We start from the raw sequence: 23,173 nt of genomic DNA, 5'->3' as shown, positions 1-23,173 counted from the left end.
GGGTAGAAATACCAGAACAGTTTTCCAAACGCTGGTTTCATAGCACATGAATTCCATGGAACCTGAAAAGGAAAAGAGGGTTCTGGAATTAAATAAGCTAGAGGAACACTGAGTTAAATAAAGGGAAACCAATGTCTATACTGAAAGATCTCAAATTTATAATTGGTTGAAGAGTTTTGAAAATCTTTAGGCAGGAATTAGAGTATCTAATGTTTCTCAAAACTTAGGGGATATAGCTCAGTAGGTAGAGTGCCTGCCTTGCATGTACAGGGCCCTGGATTCAATCCCTAGTCCACCTCACCCCGCTGAAAGAACCAGCAACAACTTAGGACTGTGGGACCATTTTTTTGGTGTAAAATCTCTTGGAGGAAGAGCTCTGTCCAACGCTTTGCTTGCTTTCTGAGTTTATATGACCAGGCTGTGTGTTTAGATCTTGGTGTCAGGGCATTGAATTTTTGAATCTAACTATTTGTGGGGCTCATCTAGGCCTTTAATTTTGGTGTTTCTGACAACACTAGTTAATGAGTACACCACAGAAAATCCTCTAGTAACAAAACCTTCTTCATATTGTTATCATCATCATCATCATCATCATTGTTATACTGGGGATTGAACCCAGGGATGTTCTGCCACTGAGCCACATCCCCAGCCCTTTTTATATTTTATTTTCAGACAGTATATCCCTATGTTGCTTAGGGTCTTGCTAAGTTGCTGAGGCTGGCTTTGAACCCACCATCCTCCTGCCTCAGCCTCCCAAGCCACTGTCAGGTGGTGTGTACCACTATGCCCAGCTCCCAGGGTATTTGTAAGGAACAAATGAGGCAATCAATACATGCCAATCAGCATATGACTTGCTTCAAATAAGGGCCAGGTCTGATACAGAAACAGAGATGTCCGTTGAGAGCAGGGACCAGGGGATGCATGTGCATGCTGTACACTGAAGGCAGATGAACAGGGACAAGGTGCACAGAAGGATGGATGGTGTGCTATGGTCTGAATGTCTGTGTCCCCTACAAAGTTCATATGCTGCAATCTTAACTCTCAAGGTGATGATATTAGGAGGCAGGACTTTGGGGAGGTGATTAGGTCATGGGGAGCAGAGCCCTCATGAATGGGATTAGTGTCCTTATAAAACAAGCTCAAGAGAGATCCCTTGCCCCCTCCACCACGTGAACACACAGTGAGAGAAGGTGCCCTCTATGAAACAGGAAACAAACCCAGAAAACTGTGGTGAGCCGCTTCTGCCGTTTCTGCAGACTATGGTCGCCATTACAAGATGGTGCTGGCTCCGCTGTGGTCTGTGACAAACAACTCCTTATTTGGGAGAGTTGGCGCGTGGTTTTTCACCACCCTATGAGAAAGCTCCACGTGGCAGCTTCGCATTGGGGCTTGAGATGCTTTATTAAGGCTGGGAGGGGCATCCGAGGGAGAAGAAGAAATATCAAGGGCCTGAATAAACTGCTGAAAGAAGATTCCTGAGTTGCGTCTTCCTTGCGGGCAAGGGGTCGCAACAGAAAACAAATCTGCGGGCACCTTGACCTTGGACTTCCCAGCCTCTAGAACAGTGGGAAATGAATTTTCATTGTTTATAAGTCACCTAGTCTGTACCCTGTTGTTGCAGTAGCCGGAATGGACTAAGACCATGAAGCTATCTTGGTACATTCAGGGTGGCCGTGTTGAAGGAAGGGGGGAGGTGTGAAATAAAAACCACTTTCTGCTTCTGCAGCTTGGGCCACCCTGTCGTGAACTTTGCTTTCAACAGTCAGCATACCGACGGGAGAAAACCACTAACACGTTCAGTAAATTCTAACCTGTGCCATTTGGAACCTAGAATCCTTTGACATGCCAGGGTGGTTCTGTAACTGGGCTGTGTGCTGGGGGGAGGGATCCCAGCCACTGGAAAGCCTGGCATTAATGCATCAGAGGGATGGAAAAGGTCACAGGCATTTCGAGATGCCTGGAACCTAGTGAGCCGAGCTCTGAGATCACCAATTCGCCCTCTGGCTGTCGAGTCCCTTCTGAGGAGTTGATTCACTTTGTAATGGAAGGGAGGAGGCGACAGAAGGAGCAACTGCTTTTCCTCAGTGTGTGGCACTGCCTCCAGGTCAGGCTCAGGCAATTTGAGGAAATGGTGTGGGGAGTCAAGGTGAAGCCTGAAGGTGGTGGTTGGGGGGCCGTCTGTGCCACATGGAAGGGAAACGGGGACAATGCCTTGTGAGTTATTAAGGCCACACCCAGCCAGTGTCAGAGAACATTCTCCCTTAGTGCAGAGGTTGAACAGGGAGGGCCATTCAGTGCGGTCTCCAGAGGAGGATGCTGCACGCCCTGGCAGGGATTCTTTTCTGGGTATGAATGATGTAGGCTCAGGTGGTGTTTAGATGAAACCAGAAATAGCATCAATAGCAAACTTCCAACACTTTCCACATACTAACTCACCGATTCCTCCCAACCCTGTGAGCTGGGTTTTCTCATTAGCCCCATTTTACAAGTGGGGAAACTGAGCCAAGGACAGGTTGAGTGACTCGCTAGAGATTCTATTTAGTGCTAAGAACCAGGGCTTGAACCCAGGTAGTATTGGTAGTATCCAGAGCCTGGGTGCTCAACTGTGCTATCGTGGGACTATGCTAACATGAGAAATGAAATTCCTTGGCAGGCAAGGTCAGGAACATGAATGAGCACGGACTTCTTATTTACTTGGTCTGAGCTCAAGGCCATGGTAGGCAGTAGGCTCAGGAATGCATTCAGGGCAGTGCTATGTGTCTGAAGTTCATTTGTCTTGCAGTGAAGTGAAGAATCAGAGGCAGCTTTAGACACAGTGTACTTAGTAAGTTGTCAGTGGTTTTCACCAGTGCTGATCATCCCAGTGCCATGTGTGATGTTTGGGTAGGGGAGATGAGGTTATCTCTGGGCACTGTGATGGTCCCATATGCTTTAGGGCAAGAAGATTCTGATTGCCAGGAAGGAGATACACAGGCTTGGCTGAGCTTGAAATCTTCTACTAAAATCCCATGAGCTCTGTGACTTTGGGGAAGTTATTTAACCTCCATGAGCCTCAGTTTCCTTAGTTGTAAAATATGAATAATAATATGGACCGCATAGTATTATTATTATGAGGATAAAATGAGATGGTGAATGTATATTAGACACTGGCTGGGTCTTGGCAGATGTTTAGTCGGTGTGAATTCCTTCTTTCCGTGTTTGCTTTCTTTTCCCCTTTTCTGGGAAAATATGATTTGTTAGAATGAAAAAAAAAAAAAAGAACAGGAGAAAGCTGTGGTCACTACAGGGTCTCTGGTCTTCCTTAAATGCCTATGTCAAAGGGAGGAAGTGGTTTCTGATCCCAGTTGTGCTTGAAGAGGACACAGGTACAAAGAGAAGCCTCCCAGCCCTGTGTCGCTGCTTCTCTGTGGACTCGATTGGAGAGGGAGGACAGGATGGTGACCCCCAGCTTGTAAGGAAGGGCGGTCCCCTCCACAGTGGAGTCCTGGGCTCCACTCACAACCGCACCCTCATCCTTCCTGGGAAAAGCAAACCAAGTGGGTTGTCCTCTGAACCACCAGGAAAGAAAAAGGTTGCCCAGAGAAAATAGCTGAAGCACAGGCATCTCTTCTTCCATTCATTTGACTAATACCTATTGAGCACCTCTTGCCTCCAAAGTATCTCACTCAGTCCAGTTCAGACTTCTCTTTGCAAACAGCACACTTGCCAGGAGTCAGTGCACTTGACCTTAACTTCTCTGGACCTCAGTTTCTACTGCTGTATCATGGGTTAGAAGACCCTCCTTGGTGTGTAGCAGGCACACAGTGAATGTTGCTTCTTTCTTCCCCATCTCCTCCTTCTTTCCAAATGTCTGCTGAGGGAGGGGGGGCAGGGAGGACCCGAGTCTGCCAGCACTCATTTGCATGCGATTTTGTATAAATGTGGGATGCCTTTTAAGCTGGGGAGGTGGAAATGCTGCCAGAGCTCACTTTTGTCTTTTTTCTTCACTTGTTCTGCTAACCCTGCCTGGTTCAGTTATCTCCTGTTGCAAAATGAATCATCGCCTAAAATGAGTGGCCTGAAACAATACCAGCAATCATTGCACTCTCATCTCTTGGATCTGTGGGTGAATTGGGGTTGACTAGGTGGTTCTTGCTTAGATTCTCTTGGGTGGTTACCTTCAGGTGTTTGCTGGAGCTAGATACATTTCAAGAGCTTCCTCACTCACATGACTGATATGGATGCTGGCTGTTTGGCTAGGAGTCCCCCAGACACCAACACCGACACCTACACCTACACGTGGCCTCTCCATGTGGTCTGGGTTTCCTCACAGCATGGCAGCTGGGCTCTAAGGATAAGAGTTCCAAAAGAACCACAAGAAAGCAAAAACATTACTTCTGCTATAGTCACCAGTCTGTCTAGATTCAGGTGGAGAAAATGTAGACCACAACTCCTTTTTGTTTGTACCAGGGATTGAACCCAGGGGCGCTTAACCACTGAGCCACACTCCTAGTCCTTTGTGTTTTTTATTTTGAGAGATGGTCTCGCTAAGTTGCTTAGGGCCTTGCTAAGATGCTGAGGCTGGCTTTGAACTTGCCATCCTCCTGCCTCAGCCTCCTGAATCACTGGGATCACCGACATGCACCACACAACTCTTGATGGAAGAAACATCAATGTCACATTATAAGAACATGTGGGATGGGAGATCTTGTTGTAGCCATCATAGACAGTAGTATGTCTGCCACACTGCCCAACCAGGAGGAACTTCCAGAAGGGAGGCTGTGGCTTGATCTCCAGGGCTGAAGTTGCTAGTGGCAGAGAAGCACAGATCTCTAGAGGAGAAGCTTCCGGTATGAGAGAAGAGGTAGTTCTTGAAACCCTGGGATTCCAGAATTGAATTATATTCTCCCAGAGGGCAACAGGCTGGGGGGAAAAAAATGAGAGAGAAAGAGAGGAACAGTAGCATTTGGTATTCTGGAAATTGGTTAGGGACAGAGAACTTGATCTTTCTTTGGCAATGTCCTGATATTCTTCCAGGGGATCTAATTAAGCTATTTGAGGAAACCCTGGGAGCTCAAGGGATAGGAACTATTCTTGGGTTAGAGATTAATAGATGGTGGTGCTAGGTGAGGCTTCAGCCATCTCCCCACATCCCTGTTTCACCCCTAAAGTGAATGGCCATTCCTAAGCATCAGCAGGTGACAGGTTGGCCTCCTGTCAGATACACCTGGGATAGGCCCACATAAATAGAAATCATCATACGTGCCCACTTTTCCACCCGTTCCTAAAAACAGAATAAATATGAGAGTGAGCTTGGAATTAATCTTTAAAAAAGTAATTCTCTAGGTGGAAACAGAATGAAATCTATGGAAATATACATGCTCATTCTCCCAATGAAAAACAAGAAAGAGACTTCTCCCTGCTTCACCCCACAGTGAACGAGGCAGAGATTAATCTATTGAAATCAAGTGTATAAATTATACATGGATAGGAACTGGCTCAGGGATAAGGTGTCTGATAGGGTGCTGATGGAAATGAAAATGAGGCTTGAAAGATCAATTCTGCTTTTGAATCAGCTCCAAGTCCCGCTGATGGCCCTGGGCCTGCCTGGCAGAAAACAACCTGACTTATCAAATTGGAAAATACCCCATCCCTAAACCTTTGAAACATGCAGCTTCAAAGTAATTGCTAATGTTTTGGATGATGTTTCTGTGCATCACCAGGAATAATAAAAAGGAAATAAAAGTTTGAAGGCCCATATTTTTTCTGCCTTGATGGCTGATGTAAATCAAACCTTACCTCTTCAAAGGGATAGATGGGAAGTTTTATGGTGTGTCTGTGGCCTGCCAAAGCAAGAGGGGTGGGCCTAAGTCGGGGATAGGTGTTTCCCAGTTCAGCCACTGTTGTGTGACCCTCAGTTTGTCCTTTAACCTCTCTAAGATTATGGCTTTTCCATTGATCCACTTATAAACTCACCTCTCCATATGATGAACTGCATGTCTGCATGTGTACCTACTATGTAACTCATTTGCATGTGATTGCTATGTAACAGGCACTATGCTATGCACATATTTGGTACTTCATAAATATGATCAGTCTATCATCAATAAGTTCTGAGTCGAACCCAGCATGATGGCACATGCCTGTAATCCCAGCAGCTTGGGAGGCTGAGGCAGAAGGATCACAAGTTCAAAGCCAGCCTCAGCAATTTAGCGAGACCCTGTCTCAAAATAAAAAATTTAAAAAGGGCTGGGGATGTGGCTCAGTGGTTAAGTACACCTGGGTTCAATCCCCAGTCCCTTGCCACACCAAAAAAAAAAAAAAAAAAAAAAAGAAAAAGAAAAAAAAAAGCAGTCTGAGTCAAAGAAACACAGGTAAGTTGCAATACCACCTTGTTAAAACCAAGAATGGTCAGAGTTTGAAGTTGGACAGGTTTACAAAGGAATAGAGATTGTTTTGCCTCACAAAGAGGATTATTCCCCAATAATGATCATCTGCCTGGAGCTTCACTGTATGCCCTCAGAGAATCTTTAAGATGCCCTCTGCTGAGAAAGTAGCAAGAGGAAATGAGCTTAGATTGCGACAGAAGCCGTTTAGGCCAGGTGGAAAAACTTGACCACGAATGTTTTCGAATTTTTTCGGTGGAGGAGGGAGATAGTGGTGAGATACTGGAGCAGATAGAGATGATCGATGCAGCAACCTGTATCCGTGAGGTCAGAGACCTTCCCTCTGTCCCCAGGCCATTTCACAGGGCCCAGCTCATAGAAGGCACTCCACATATTTTTCTTTGCCATTACTTGGCATTATTTCAGGACAGAACAAATTCCACATTGCTTGTACAACCAAGGTACACAATTATGTAACAACCTGGCAGGTAAAAGGTATGGCCTTTCCCTGCCTGCAAAGTTATTTGTATCCACTTAAACCAAATGCCTCGCTTCTTTTTAAAAATGGTGTTATATGCATACAGAAATGTGCATAAATCGGAAGCAATCATCTTAGTGATGTTTTTATGTAGGTATACACCCAGGGGACTACCCTCAGATCAAAATCTCCCAAAACCTCCCTACGACCTTGCCAGCCCCTCAGAGGGCACTCTACTCTGACTTCTTTGCAGGCTCTTTTTCTTAATTTTTTTTTTTAGTTGTGGATTGACACAATACCTTTATTTTATTTATTATTATTATTTTTGTGGTACTGAGGATGGAACCCAGTGCCTCACACGTGCTAGGCAAGCGCTCTGCCACTGAGCCCCAGCCCCGGCTCCTCTGCAGTCTCTTTCTGTAGACTCAACTGTCACATTTCCATCCTGTGTCGAAATGAAAAAAATGAATTCATCCTCATACCAGGATAAAACAATAAGCAAGTTGATTTTTCTCTCTTGACATTAGAAAACAGAAAATCATTAGATATCAGCTTAAGAAGGGGTATAGTACACTTAGGCGAAGGGCCCCCACCTGCTCAGGAAGTCAGACTCCTCCACATCTGGATATTCCATGCATTTCCCTAGAAACAGATGTTGCATTTTTAGAGTCTTTTGATTAAAAAACAAACAAACAAACAGTTGTTTCTAGGGAGTAGAGAGAGGGAGGAATGGAGAGTTAGTGTTTAATGGGTGCAGAGTTTCAGTTTGGGGTGACAAAAAACCTCAGGAGACAGATGGTGGGGGTAGCTGCACAATGGTGCAGATAGACTTAATGCCGCTGAATCCTGCACTTAAAAGTGGTTCAGATGGCAAATTTTAGATTCCATGTATTTTACCACAACTGAAAGAAATGAAAAAAGATAAAGTATTAAACAACAACCAAAATTCCTATAAATTCCTATAATGCAGTGGCTGCTTTAAGATAAACATCTATCAATGGCCATTGATAACTACATTCATTTGGAAAAATAATACTACCTGTGAGCACAGGAGCTATTTTTTCCCACCCACAGACAGTGTAAGGTGCATGTAAAGATCCCTAAATTGGGCTGGGGTGCAGCTTGGTGGTAGAGCACTTGCCTAGCATGCATGAGGCCCTGGGTTCAATCCCCAGTACTGGAAAAAAAAAAAAGAGAAAGAAAGAGGAGGAGGAGGAGAAGAAAGAAAGTATTCCTAAACCTTAGCAATGCCTGTAAAACCCCTGCCTCCTTCCAATGTCTGAGATCCACAGATTGAGATGAACCTGAGATGAACTGTTCACTCCAACACTGCCACCCCTCAGCTGAAGACTCTGGTGTCTCAGAGAGGGGAGTGAATTACCCAGGGTCACACAGCCCATTGGTAGCAGAGTTAGAATAAGACTTCTGGGCTCCTCCTAGCCACCCATGTTCTTGTTTCTGCACAGCCTCTGGGCTCCCACACCTGCACTCCAGAGCCTCCCCCAACACTGAACCAGGTGTGATGAACATCAGGACTCTTCATTTGCCGGTCCCATCAAGACAGGAAATAGGACGGACAGCCAAGAGCTGGGGTCTCTTGATTCCTTTGTAATTTGACCCTGAATCTCAGCGGGACGTGGGGGCTGGTCCCGGCTCCTGCTTGTCATCCTGGCTGTGTTATGGCTCTTGTGAACAAGGACAGCTGCACCTGGAGGAGGCGAGACGCACTGTTGGAAGCTCCAGGCTGGGGGGCCTGTTTCAGAATAGAGGTGCTGTCTGAGGCGAGAGTGGGTGCCTTGGCTATTTCGGCAAGAACTGACAATAGGAATTCTTCTCTCGCACAAGCTGTGCGAGCATTTTGTGTTGTGGGCTGTCCTGCCTCCGCCTTTCCCTTCCCCAGGCTTGGTGGCTGCTGCTGCTCCCCAGCCCCCTCCCTGACATCGGCTAACGACATCCAATTAATTCAGCATGATTTGGTTCATTACAAGCCCTTAGGTTGTCAACAGTGTTTCTCAGAGTGTGGAGCAGCCCTCCTGGACTTTCTCAAAGGGACGGGGGCACTGAGTCTGGGAGGAGACAGAAGGCGGGATTCTGATGAATCTGGTCACTTGGGTACCTAGGAGCTGTTGGGTACTGGATACAGGCCTGGCTGTGCTCACCCCAGGCAAGCACAAACTTCCTGGCCGCCCCCACAGCCCTGGTTTAAAAATAGGATGGAAATGGGGGCATGGCACACCCCAGCAGGAACAGCAGGCCCTGCTCAGAGCCCACCAGCAGCCTTGTGGGTCTGGGAGGTCAGTTCTGTGCTGAGTGGTACCCATCTGATGCCCTTGGGTGTTACTGCAGAGGCCTGTGGACAGGTGGTCCCAGCTGTAGCTGAGACCCAGTGAGGTTCATCAGACAGCTGACAGGGTTTGCTCTTTGGGCTGGTCTTTGGGCATGCTTAAGAGAACCAGAGCTGGGCACAGTGGCACATGCCTGTAATCTCAGTGGCTTGGGAGGCTGAGGCAGGAGGATCACGAGTTCAAGGTCACCCTCAGCAGTTTAGTGAGGCCCAAAGCAACGCAGCAAGACCCCATCTCGAAATAAAATATAAAAAGGCCTACGAATGTGACTCAGTGGTTAAGTGTCCCTGGGTTCTGGAATGGGTGATGGAGGTCATCAGTGTGATGGTTAAGGGAAGAGGCTCGGCAGCTGGACAGCCTGAGTGGCAGTCCTGCGTCCACCTCTGTGGACTTTGGGAAAGTCACTTTACTTCCCTAAGCCTCAGTTGCCACCTTTGTGAAATAGGGATTACAAATATGTGCCCATATGTGCCTCATGGGAGTGTTATCAGGATTTAAATGAGCACTTGGAAGGGTCCTGGCACATAGTAGGTGCACAGTGTACATAAGATATTATTACTATTATTAATGACAGATGTAGAGTGCCTGGCACTCTGCCTGGAACATCAGGAAGCCTCTGAAATAGTCTTCTTCCTGATGACTTGAATTCCTCATTTGTAAAATATGGATATTAGCCTGGCACGAGGGTGCTGGTCTGTAATCATAGCTACTTGGGAGACTGAGGCAAGAGGATTGTTGAGCCCAAGAGTTCAAGGCCAGCCTGGGAAATATAGTGAGATGTATTCTGTATCACTGACCTCAAACTCAGCTCCACATTAGACCACCTGGAGAATATAAGAAACGTCTTGATGCCCAGTTCACAGTCCCAGACCAATTAAGAAAAAAAATTTTTTTTTTTTTTGTACTGGGGATTGAACCCAGGAGCACTTTACCATGAGTTACATTCCCCGCCCTTTTAATTTTTAATTTTATATTTTGAAATAGGATCTCACTAAGTTGCTTAAGGTCTTACTAAGTTATTGAGGCTGGCCTCCAACTTTAGATCCTCCTGCCTCAGCCTCTCTAATCACTGGGATTGTAGACACTTGGCACTGTGCCAAGCAATCCCAGATCAATGAAATCCAAACCTCTGTGGGTAGGACTCAGACACCTTACACTTTTTAAAGCTCCCAGGTGTCTGCAATGTTCAGCCAGGTTAGGAAGCTGTATTCTATACTGTCTCCCAAAGTTGCCCAGCAGGACTGAATCCCAGTTTCCCAGTGTAGTCACTTGTTGAATAATGTACCCTGTTTGGGATTCTTTCTTCTCCCTGTCTCACTTCCCTTTTTGTCCCGCTGTCCTGCCTGGAATCCACTGCCCAATAAACCAATAAACTGGTTTTAGGGATCAAAGGAAGTTGGGAATGAAAGGAGGCTGAGACCTGGAAGGGTGAAGGGCCCTGCCAAAAGCCCCTCAGCCAGGACCCAGCAGAACCAACACTTGAACTCCAGCTTTCCAGGGACCTCGTGGTACCATGGAAGAGACACTCGGAAAACTCCAACACCAGACAACAGGAAATGGAACATCAAACACACCTTCAAACAAATGCCAGAGGAACAAACAAACAGCAGTTAGACGGGATTGGGCCTCTGGAAGGTCTCCCTCCCGGAGTGGGACTCATCCGTGCTAGGCAAATGAGAGGGAGTTGCCCTAAGTGAAATGAGACAGTCACTGCCAATGTGGGGCCCGGGAGCAGCGTCCCAGAGACGGAGCCCAGGGTAGATGTGGATGCATGGATGGATGGTCAGCTGAGATGTGACGGGAGCTGGGCTAGAAGACCACCATCTTCGGTGGTCCCTGAAGATCAGGAAGTTCCTCTGGGTCTCCCTGACCGGAGCCCTTCCTCCACCTCCCACCCTGGATCTCCTTCTAAGACATGGCTGAAATTATTGACCCCAGACTCTGAGGACAAGGAGACAATCCACAGTCATGCCCCTGGGTGGGATGGGGTCAAGTCCTGTGGGTGAGTGAGCCTGGGCTGCTCATAAGTGAGAGTCATCCCAGAGGGACAGAGCAGTGGAGGAGGGCATCCATCTGATCCCCACCCTCTGAATGTCACCACACTAGCTCTCTTGTGGTTCAAAAGGCCGAGCCTGCTCCTGCCTCAGGGCCTTTGCCTGGGCTATGCCCCTACCTTGAGAGTCTTCCTCCAGATCTCAGAATGGTCTCTTTTCCCCAGTGTCATTTCCTTAGAGGATTCTTTCTGGGTTTCCTTCCCCTTCCCCTTGTCGCTCCCGACAAGTCCCTTTCTCATATGGCCTCAATTTCTCACTTGATTGCACAGAGCACATTTGAGATCCACCTCAGGTGGATTTCTTTCCTTCCTTACCCTATCAGTCTCTTTCCAGCCTGCCTGAGAGTAGAAAGGACTCTCTGTCTCTGTCATGTGTGTGTCTGTCCCCTCAGCTCCTCCAGCAGTGGGTGAATGGGCTGGGCAGGCCCAGAGCGCTTTGCAGGAAGGGTCTGTGTGGGTCAGGGAGTGGGAGGGAGGGTGTGCTGTCACTGCTCTGTCCCGCTGCCTTGGTGACAACAGGCTGTGCTCTGGTGGCCAAGTGGTCTAAACAAGCAGTTCCGAGTGGTGACCAATCAATACAGACAGAAGAGCTAAATCAGGTTAAAACCCATCTCTCCTGGGCTATAGTGTCACACTATAAACGGCTTCACAGCATCCCAAGGTCAAGGGTACCGCTCTCATGGGACTCCCAACCCCGTGGCCTCCAGGGGCCCACACACCCGTGTGCTCTGGGCCGTTGCTCTTCCTCTGCCCTGCCTCTCTCTCTCATCCCATGCACAAGAATGTCCTTTCCTTCTGCATTTTATTTCTGTGCCCAAGGCCTGAGGTTGTCACGCACACGCTGACATTTAAAGAGCCAGCTGAGAAATCAATCAGTGAAATCTGTCCTTCGGTGCCTCAGGAACCTACGTGGCTGAGCCAGGCCTCGTCTGGCTCACACCCTATCGATTTGTAATGGTAGCTGTGGGCTGCTGACAGTACCTATGAGACCTGCCTCGGGGAAAACAGGAGGCAGAGTAGCAGAATGGTCAGGAGCCACAGTTCCCAGACTTGAATCTTGGCCTCTGGCATTTGCTGGCTGTATAATCTGGGCTACTTGCTTAACCTCTCTGAATCTCAGTAAATAGGAGATCTCGGCTGTAGCATCTATATCATAAAACTGCAGCGATACAGGACTAAGTTAATAACCATAAAGCATGGAGAAGGGCATCTGCTCCATAGTGCTGGATCAATGTTGGCCATTGCTCAGGTCTTTAGACTGAGGACAGAAACAGTACCCACCTTCCAAGACTGTTATGAGGATGAATTCACTCACGTATAATCCACTTACATGTTGTAAACACTCAATAGATAACAGCTCAGCCCCACAATTGAAGGAGACACAATCTGGAGAAAATACGCCAAGGACAAGGATCCCCTGGAATAACAGTAATCATTAGGATCAGAAGAGGATTCCATTTATGAATTCATGTACTACCCGGCTTCTCAGGGAGAGGACTCGCTAGCAGAATGAGGTGAGTCTGCCTGGAGCTTCTGGGCATCAGGCGGAGTGTAGCTGCTTTGTCTCCAGGATTGCGTCTCGGTCTGCATTGAGACAGAAGACCATCTGGGCTGGGGGGTCACGGGTCCTCATGTGACTCCCAGAGCCTGATTAGTGACCGTGGGAGGTAGAAATCCGACCCAAGGAGCTCTGGGCTCCCAGTCTCAGATACAATGTCCTTTTTATATCTGGGGCCAGGAGCTGGTCATATGCCTGTTTGGATTGAGGGCAAAGGGGACAGAGGGCCGGGAGGGAGAGGATTAAGAATTACCCAAGCCCCATAAACATGGCCAGAGACAACCCTCAGGACTGGAATGTGTGACAGAGTATACTGAGCGCCTGGGGACACCCTGCTGGTGGGCAGGAGGGAGAGGGGGAGCCCACGGTGACTGAGTTCTGGGCTGGAAGTTGTGATCCAGTTGGTAGAGCAGATGTGAAGCATCCAGCCGGGCGCTGTGGCCCACTCTGTCATCCCAGGGGCTGGGGAAGCTGGGGCAGGAGGATCTCAAGTTCAAAGCCAGCCTCAGCAACTCAGCGAGGCCCTAAGAAATTTAGCAAGACCCTGTCTCTAAATAAAATATTAAAAAGGACTGAGGATGTGGCTCCGTTGTTAAGCGCCCCTGGGTTCAATCCCTGATACCAAAAAAATAAAAAAGAAAGGAAATAAAAAGTGATGCATCTGAAGTTTCCTGGCTGATACAAGGAGGGACTGAGATTCAGATCTAGGTTGATGGATTCGAGGGTTTGTTTGCCCCGCTAACAGTGCTGCCTGGCATCCTGATGGATCAGGGACAGAACAGGAAATCTGCCAGGATTTAATCAGCCTCTACAAGGAGAGGAAGGTTTCATGCTAATATTCTGGTCAATGGAGAGTTCAGTTCTGCCGTGGGCCGAGCCTAGCGTGGTTGTAACGTTGTGGACGATACCACAAGGGGCATTAAGCCAGAGGCTCTCATTCTTTGCTCATCTCCAGATTACAATCTAGTTCCCAGGGACCTTGTTAGAACATGCACATGTTCCAGTAGCTGCTAAGATCCCCTTCTCGTGAGTGACAGCTTTGGAACCATGTAGTAATAGGGGGTAGAACAAAAAGTAGGAAATGGATTTCCTTCTCGTGAGCTGGCAAGTTCTGTAATTTCTCTAAAGCTTCCATTTCCTTCCTCATTTGTGAAATGGGTTTCCATAAGATCCGCCCCAAGGGAATGTGGCAAGAAGTGCCTAACCCCAGTGCATCGGCAGGGGCTCAAAAACCGGTAGGCATTTTAAAACACCTTGGCATTCTAGTTAGTCAATCAGTCTTAATTTTGAGTTGGTTTCTCAGACATTGGATAATAAGAGTCAAAGTGAGAATTCCATCAGGTTCTAGAGATCTAGATTCAAAAGGCTGAGCTTTGGGGATAACTTATAAATGGCCAGGTCGGGCTTGGCTCCACCTTGCAGAAGAAGTCTGAGCCTGGCAGGCCGTGGTGCTCAGGGTTGCTGGGAGCTGAATGGGGGTTACCTGCAGGGGCAGGAGGTGGCCTGAGGTAGATAATGAGAGCAGAGGAGAATTTTTATTTATTTATTTATTTTTATTTTTTTGGTACTGGTGATTGAACCCAGGGGCATTTAACCATGGAGCTATATCCCCATCTGTTTTTATATTTTATTTACAGACAGGGTCACACTAAGTTGCTTAGGACCTCACTAAGTTGCTGAGAATGGCCTTGAACTTGTGATTCTCCTGCCTCAGTCTCCTGAGTCGCTGGGATTATAGGTGTGTGGCAAAGCTCTTGGATTTAAGAACTGTGTTCTTAAAACGTTCTTCACATCAGAACAATGTGTAAAACAGACTACTATTTTACACATATAAAGAATGTAGGTATGTTTTATAGGCTTACAATGCCTCTGAAAGGATACATAAAAAATTCTAGTAATTGCCTCTGGGGAGAACTGAGGTTAAGGTAAGAAAGGAGGCTTATTTTTCACATATACCTGTCTGTGGAGTTGGAATCTTTCTTTATCTTGTGTATGTATTGAGGTAATTATATTAATTAATGCAATTCTTTTTTTTATATTTTTAATGCAATTCTTAAAATAATTAATTCAGATGAAATTCACATAACACAAAATTAACCATTTTAAAGTCAGCAATTCGGGCTGGGGATGTGGCTCAAGCGGTAGCGCGCTCGTCTGGCATGCGTGCGGCCTGGGTTCGATCCTCAGCACCACATACCAACAAAGATGTTGTGTCCGCCGAAAACTAAAAAATAAATATTAAAAAAAGTGTCATTTAAAAAAAAAAAAAAAAAAAAAAAATAAAGTCAGCAATTCAGTGGAAAGTAGCACATACATACTACTATGCAACTACCACTTCTATTTAGATCCAAAATGTTTCCAAAGTAATTCTAAAGTAAAAACCTTCACCCATTAAGCAACTTCTCTCCTCTACTCCCTCCCCCTACACACCCCTAGCAACCACCAATCTTCATTCTGTGTCTATAGAGTTGCCTCTTCTGGATAGTTTTTATAAATGGAATCATGCTATCTGTCACCTTTGTATCTGACTTCTCTCATTTGGCATGGAGTTTTCCAGGTTCATCCATGTCATAATATGTATCAATGTCATTTATTTTCATGGTTGAGTAATATTCCACAGTATGGATATACTACAATTTGTTTATCCATTTCATCTGTTGATGGACCGTTGGCATGTTTCCTCCTTTTGGCTACTGAAGAATGCTGGGATAAACATGCCTGCATATGAATTGGTTTGAATAGTAATTTTCAATTCTTTGGGGTATATACATAGTAGTAGAATTACTGTATCATATGGTAATTTGAAGTTTAACTTTTAGAAGAACCAGTCAACTTTTTCATAACAGCTGAACCATGGTACAATCCAACTATAACGTTTTTTTTAAAGGTTGCAATGGTATTGTATGCAAAAAAAGAAGAAGAAGAAGAAGAAGAAGAAGAAGAAGAAGAAGAAGAAGAAGAAAAATAAGCTCTTAAACTGGACACAATGGCACATACATGTCTGTAATCCCAGTGACTCAGAAGGATGAAGCAGGAGGATTGCAAGTTTAAGGCTAGCCTCAGCAACTTAGTGAGACCTTGTCTCAAAATAAAAAGGGCTGGGAATGTAGCTAAGTGGTAGAGTGCCCCTGTGCTCAATCCCCAGTATCCACCCGCCAAGAAAAAAATACCTCTTAAACTTTTCTTTTATAAATTGGAAAACTTTAATCAGTTCCCTGAAATCTCAGTGGGCTCCTGGTGCACCATCTGCCTGGCCTCTGTTCTGTGCTGACCCAAAGCATGGGGGCTGGCTGCCCACCCTCCTCCTGCACACACACACACACACACACACACACACTCGGAACTCATTGTTACTAACTTTGAATGGAAGCTTTTAGCTGCTCTATTCTTCTTGGGTTCATTGAAGGCTTGTCAATGGAATGGGAATTACAACCCTGGCAGCTGCTATCTGTATCCGTTGTCTGGCTGGCTGGTGTGTTACTGGTTATATGTCCCAGAGAATTAATCCCCTAAATGTGGATGGCGAATGATGAAAACCTAGCACATAAATAAGGAAGCAAGCAGCGATCTGCTGACAAACCTCAGGAAGCAATTGTCTAGTCCCAATGCATTATATGCAATGCTCCTAAACTCCAGGGCCCGTCATCCACAGGACAGATAGACTTCATTCATTCATTCATTCAGTGGACATATGAGGAACGGAGCACTTATTCCCTGTCAATGTTCTGGATGTTTTATGTGAGTGATGTTGTATAAGACTTGCAATGGTCCTATAATAGAAAAGTTCAGGAATATGGAGATTTAGAGAAATTTCCCCAAAGTCACATAGTGGAAACAGGACTTGAAGCTGGATTCCTCAGGGCTTAGATTATTTAGAATTTCTTTTCTTTTCTTCTTCTTTCCTCTCTTCTCTCTTGCCTGCCTTCCTTCTACACTTATTTACAACATTCTCCATATGCTAGGCACCATGGATGTCCCAGTGAATGAGACAGCAGATGTAAGCTCTTTCTTGTCCCTCTTCCATTGAGTCCTGTGACTCCCGGGTATCACCTCAACCCTCTACAGTTTCTTCTGGAATGTTCTAATGCACAAATGCAAGACAGACCCAAGAGTGATGACATTGAAGATGAATTAAATTCAGGCCCTGGGCTCATGCTTCCTTGGATACAGACTTCAAATCTCATGGCTCAAAAACATGCCAAACAAATCTTAACCCACCCCTCCCCTGCTCCCAAACCTCCCACGGCCTGAGGCTCAGCTCATATCTCTGTGACATGAGAAATGGTCAAGGTCCAAGTGGAGGCTCTCTCTACGAGCTGAATCACATGGAAAGGATGGGGCGATCATTTTCACAAGTACCTTTCTGTGCATAATGTGAAATTCATGGATGGATGGCATCATCTGGGCATCCAGCCAGGGGAGGCATTTCTCCAAACTGAAGGACAAGGTGAGATGGAAAGACCAGCTCTCCTTGAAAGATGCCCTCAAGTCACGCACATACCCTGTTCATTTGTGAACAGCACCCAGACCTTCCATTTACCATTGGTGCACGGGTGTATATAGTCAGGTAAGTTTGCACTTAGGTTATGTGTGTAAACATGTGCTGTGAGGTAGCAATGGTTAATTTTAGTGGACACATTTATTTTAATAGTTTTGTAAATTATACCAGGATTGTATTTATAGCATCATTAAGGATCTGAAGGAGTCACTTAAATGTTTAAGTTATACTTTGCTGTGGTTTTATGGGAAATTTTATATGCTATCAAAGGCAGAAAAGTGATGGTGCTGGATCGCACCTCCTTGTTCCCCCGCACCCTTCATCCCCAAGTATCTACATGTTTAAATGTAGAGCTGTAGACAGGGAGACTTCACCAGGATGCTTCTAGTTTGCTGTTCTCTCATTCACAGTTCGGGAGATCAGAAATCCAACATCAAGGGGTTGGCAGGGTTGGTTCCTTGGATGCTCTGAGAGATTCCATTCTGTGCGTCTCTCCTAGTTTCTGTGGCTCAACAACTCTTGGGTGCTCCTTGGCTTATAGGTGCGTCCCTCCAATCTCCACTTCTGTCTTCATGTGGCTCTCCCCCATGTCTGTGTCTCAAATCCTTCTCTCTCTTTTCTCTTATAAGAACACTAGTCATTGGACTTAGGACCCATCCTAAATCCCAGATGATCTCCTCTTGAGATTCTTACCTTAATCACATCTACAAAGACTCTGTTTCCAAGCAAGGTCACATTCACAGACATCAGGGGGTAGGACTTGGATATATATTTGGGTGGGGGACATGAGACCATTTACTACAGGAAGGAGAACTTAAATCCTCGAGGAAGGGGGCTAAAACTAACAGGAAGGATGAGGGGCTGAATCAGAATGGTAAGGGTAAGAAATAAGGGAGGGGCCAGGGGACTGACTCTTAAGTGGTGATGTTAGTGGAGTGTGTGTGAGCAGAGCTTCCGAAATGAAAAGCTGAAGCAGACCACTTGTCTCATGCCAGGAGTCAAGAATTTGGTACCTACTGGCATTTGTTGCTCTACCAGAGACATTGTTAGGAGCATGGGTGCTGCAGTCACACTGCCTGGTGCAAATCCAGGCTGTATGACTTGGGGCAAATCACTCAATGCCTAACTTAGGGTAGTAGGTTAGCTTTTTGTTACTGTAACAAATATCTTCTGATAAGCATCTTATGAAGAGAAAAGATTTGTTTGGATTCACAGTTGTGCAGGATTCAGTCCATGGTTGATTGGCCCTGTTGACTGTGGTGAGGCAGGACATCAAGGTGGGGAATGCGTGGTGGAGCAAGCTGCTCACTTCATGGCAGCCACAGAGACCAGAAAAAGGGGTGCTGAGGTCCCATAATCTCTTTCAGGGTATTCCTCCAAAATGGCGCACTCAAGTGACTGATGGCAGGAGGCCTCAGTTCCTCTTACATGAACATCTCTGGAGGCTGCTTGTGTGTCCTCATGACATGGAAGCTCTGGCAGTGAATAATATGAGAGAGAGAGAGAGAGAGAGAGAGAGAGAGAGAGAGTGTCTGCAAAGCCCTTTTTTGCCTTGGAAGTCAGACACTGTCAGTTCTGCTGTATTCTATCTGTTACCAGCAAGGCACCAAGTGTTCAGGGATAGGGGAATGAAGTTTTGCCTCCTGAAAAAGAGTATCACATAATTTGTGGAATTTTAAGTTCACCACAATTAGCTGCTATTAATTTTTATAGCAAGATCAGAAAATACTGTGTTGCCCTCCGCTGGAAATTGGTATATGAAAAATGAATAACAAGTGGGCGAATGAACTGCAAATGATACATCATTCAAAATTGAAATAACTGTCTTTCAGAAGGGGAGAATTTCAGGACCCACCGAATGACAGCATACCATCCATTTTCACAGTAGCAAACCACTCTGATCCTCGAAAAGTTGTACCTCTCTGGTTCTGCCACTGGAGTCCAAGAATCTGCATTTAAAAGCTCAACACGTTAATCTGATGTGTGGCCAGGTTTGGAAAGTTCTGGCATAGACAAATGTTTTACCCTTCCTGTCTCTCTCTCTCTGTCTCTCTCTCTCTGTCTCTCTCTCTCTCTCTCTCTCTCTCCTCCCAATTCTGTTTTGCTTGATTTTCTAGTTTCCCAGCTTCCGTCACCAAATATGGCTCTTTTCAGACTGTACTCCTCGTCTGTTGGGCCTGGGATCTCCATGTGGATTTTCAGCTTTGCTGACTTTCTTGTCTAGCTCCAAGGAATCTCTCCCTAGCCCCAGGTGGACTTGGCTGGTCTCCACCCACCACCCTACCACCAGGGCTCCACTGTTCCTGATCGTCTCCCTCCACACAAACACAGCTTCCATTCTTGGCTATTGAATCCATCCACCAGGTCTCCACCACCAGACCAAGCAGAGGATGGGAAAAATCATTCCCATACTTCAGACACTCATTCAAGCAAAAATGATTTCCTCCCCTTGAATGATCCAGGTAATTGTTTTCATTCTTTGCTTTGCTTTGCCTCTGGGGGCCTGACCCAAGAGGTTCTGTAAGTCCCGTTAAAATTTGGTCCCAGTAATAAATATTTCTTATCTAATTGCCTTCTCCTTTGTTCCACAGGAGGTTGTTTTCGGAGGAGAGGATCTGTAGGTAAACGAGAAGGAGCTTCAATACTGAGCAACATGAAGATAAAAATGATGCTACCTCCAGTCCACTTTCTGGAAGGGACCCACTCTGTTTCGCTTCTCCCTGACACATGCATCAGCAAGGAGCAAATTACCATTTATTAAACCCTAATTATCACTCCTGTTTTTCAATACTGTTCTCTGTGTATGTGCCCCTCCCCACCCCCAGGCCTGCACTTCACTGCCACTAAATTAGCAATACATCTTGTTAGCATAGCATCCATATTTATAGGCAGTGTTGACTGATGCTGTAGTGACATGGTACAAAGTCAAAGGCCTTTAATAAAAGGTTAGGGACATGTCCTGATTCTGGAGTGATCCAACCACATAGCAGATGTGGGAGATTTGAGGAGACTTAATAAAGATTTAGGCTGTTTTGAGAGAGTTTCAAGCCTTTCATGAGAATCTAAGCAAGTTTAAGCAAAAAAAAAAAAAAAAAAAAAAAAAAAAAAAAACAGCTCATTTTCGGGACAAGTCCATGCTTTTTTATCTGTGTGCCACAAAAACCGGGAGGCTGACTGGGGGATGAGTGTCCTGCTCTGCTCTAAAGTGTCTCAGAACAACAGCTCAAAAAGTACACTGCAAATCCTGTTTGAGCTGGCTGGGTTTGTACCACTCCTCTGCACTCAGGATGTGCAGGCTGGGCATCTGCCTGAGCAACAGAAGTTTTACATAAGATTCTGTAATTACCTCCTATGCTAGGCAACCCTCAAGTGGTTGAGAAAGTAATATGTTATGGTCAGAGTCCTGTATCTTATGGGTAGGGGAAGGCTGGCTGTGCACTTGGCACCTCGTCAGGCAGGGCTCCTCAATATGACACATTGGATGCATCTGGCCCAACAAACTCAGGTGCACACAACTCCAAAGTCCACACCTTTTCCAATGATGCTCAGCCTTTCTCCCCAGAAGTTCAAAGGAGACTCTTTCATTTCCGGTTCCCTGCCCCTCTGCAAAACTTCACCCTGACTTCTGAAAAAAACATGAAGATTTCCAGTCACTGACTTGTGACCACATGCTGCCCAAAGAGGCACAAGGGGACCTGCCCACTCTCCAGGGTCTCCCTTCTCCCACCCCAATTCCATGGCACTTGCCAGGGTGGTCCTCCCATCTGAGAAAGCTGTGCATTTCCCTGGCTGCCCCAGCTGCTCTTCTAGGCCTGGCAAAGTTCAGATCTCACCTGACTTTCCACTTCTCATCTTTTTTTTTTTAAATATTTTTTAGTTCTCAATGGACTTTTATTTTATTCATTTATATTCGGTGCTGAGAATCGAACCCAGTGCCTCACATATGCTAGGAAAATGATTTGCCACGGAGTCACCACCTCAGCCCCTCCACTTCTCATCAGCATCTGATGGTAGAAGAAACAGAAGACAGACCCTGGCCTTCCATTTTTTATTTTGCAGACAGGTTCATGGTGCTGAAGCAGGAGTGGAAGTCTGGGGTGGGGGACTCCCCTCTCCCCATTTCCAGACACCTGGTGTCCCTTCACCTATTGTTCAGCTGGGGCTGGCAGCTCCCTGCAGTGTAATCACCCTCAGCTCATTAACAAGCTATGCTCATTTGCATATCTAAATATCCCTGTGCATAGAAGGTTGCGGATACATCTCTCCCTTATGTAGATACAGGACAAGGGCAGGGGGCGAGGTGGGGGGAGGAAAGGCAGACAGAAGAGAGATCACACACCCCTTCCTCTGTACCCCACACTCACCTGTTGGCCAGTTCCAGTTTTTTTTTTTTAACCAGCCCATTCTTTCCCTGTGGACAGAGAATTGATGAACTTGATCTTGTGGTCAATGCTTCTCTTTTCAAAAGGGGCGATTCCTCCCTATTTCTTTCCCCCTCCCTTCTTCTCTGCCTCTGCTTCCAGAAAGGGGGAACCCAGCCCCTCAAAACAAAAACAAACAACAAACAGAAAAGGATCAACCCCCGCCCCCCCCCCCATAGCCTTCTTCAACCCTCCCTCCGCTTTATGCAAATGCGTCCACACACCCACCCTCACTCAGCACGCTGGGCGACAGGGACTGCCTATGTATAGATCAGCTTGATTACAGTTCATTTTTATACAGCTTCAGAAGCGTGAAAAGTCACAGGCTGGGGAAAAACCAGCCCTAAATCGTCACACAGATGATCATGGCACATGTGTTTATTCCAGGAACACCTCCATGGGCCCCCAGGACCCACTGCGATGGATTTCCTGTCAGCTGGTAGGAAGAACTGCAGCTCTGACGATGCCTTCCAGGGCTGTGCCATCTTCATCAGGGGCAGACATGGGCGGGGGGTGGGGGGCTGGACGTTCGTCTCTGCCCAGCTGCCGACTTCCTGGGAAAAGAGCTCCCAAACCAGGCCCCCCAGGACAGGAGGACCAGATCTGAGAGAGGAGGGGCTGAGCTGTGAGTTTCCACAGGAGTGGTGCCTGCCACCAGTTTTGTCACACCACCATTCTGCAACACCTGTTGGGCCCCCCACTCTGTGCCCAGGTACCCACTGGTTCCACATTTTTAAAACAAGCACTCAGGAATGCTTGCTAGGTGCAGGCCGCTGTTCTAACTGCTTTGTAACTACGAACTCATTTAATGCTCATCACCATCCTATGAGGCAGTTACTACCATTATCCTCATGTTACAGATGAGGAAACCGAGGCACAGACAGGTTAGCTAATTTGCCTGAGGTTGCCCAGTTTATGGACTCCTGGTGGAGTCAGAATTCTAACCAGGCTTCAGTTTGTGCTTTCAGCCATTCTGGGGGGGTGGGGGGGGACCTGCCATCTAGCTAGCACAATGACAGAATGTACTGATGACTTTTTGCTGCTCTCTTCTCTGACATTCATTTGCTCTTCTTCCTCCAGCACTCCTATGCTCTTTTAAGGAATTTGCTTCTGTGGGTGTTTGGGGTGAGTTTGGCCCCACTCCCAGCAGACAGGATAGGACTTCATTGGTGCAGGTTAATCACCATATCCCATTGCCAGCCATACAGAGTGAGTCCTAAGGATTCTAATGGAACTCCTCGGGGAGAGAGATTCTTCTATATGCCAGAGTGATGTGAGGAGGATTAGTTGCTGGGTGGGGTGGGGGGGTGAGAACGAAATGACTCCTACATGGAGCTCAAGGATGAGCATGTGGGAGGCAGAGCAGGGAGACAGAGAGAGGAATCAAGTTCTTGGTAAAACTGTTTAAGCTGCTGGATCAGGCTTTGCCTGAAGCAGATACTACCTTTGAACTCT

General features: G+C 46.5%; 1 long non-coding RNA gene across 2 annotated transcripts; it reads left to right on the top strand.

Moving 5' to 3' along the window:
* The first annotated feature begins 1,946 nt into the window (after positions 1–1,946).
* LOC124094308 (uncharacterized) lies at positions 1,947–20,240 on the top strand. Of its 2 annotated transcripts, none has more exons than XR_006852187.2 (3): positions 1,947–2,104; positions 19,130–19,759; positions 19,889–20,240. It is a non-coding gene; the product is annotated as an uncharacterized LOC124094308 (long non-coding RNA). The 2 variants fall into 2 exon arrangements; XR_006852186.2 differs by lacking the exon at positions 1,947–2,104 and adding an exon at positions 15,511–17,366.
* Positions 20,241–23,173: the final 2,933 nt, after the last annotated feature.

The sequence above is a fragment of the Marmota monax genome, unplaced genomic scaffold, assembly GCF_021218885.2.
Source record: "Marmota monax isolate L192 unplaced genomic scaffold, Marmota_monax_Labrador192_F-V1.1 WCK01_AAM20220418_F8-fsc00138, whole genome shotgun sequence".
Classification (NCBI taxonomy): domain Eukaryota; kingdom Metazoa; phylum Chordata; class Mammalia; order Rodentia; family Sciuridae; genus Marmota; species Marmota monax.
This window is presented reverse-complemented; position numbering and strand designations above follow the sequence as displayed.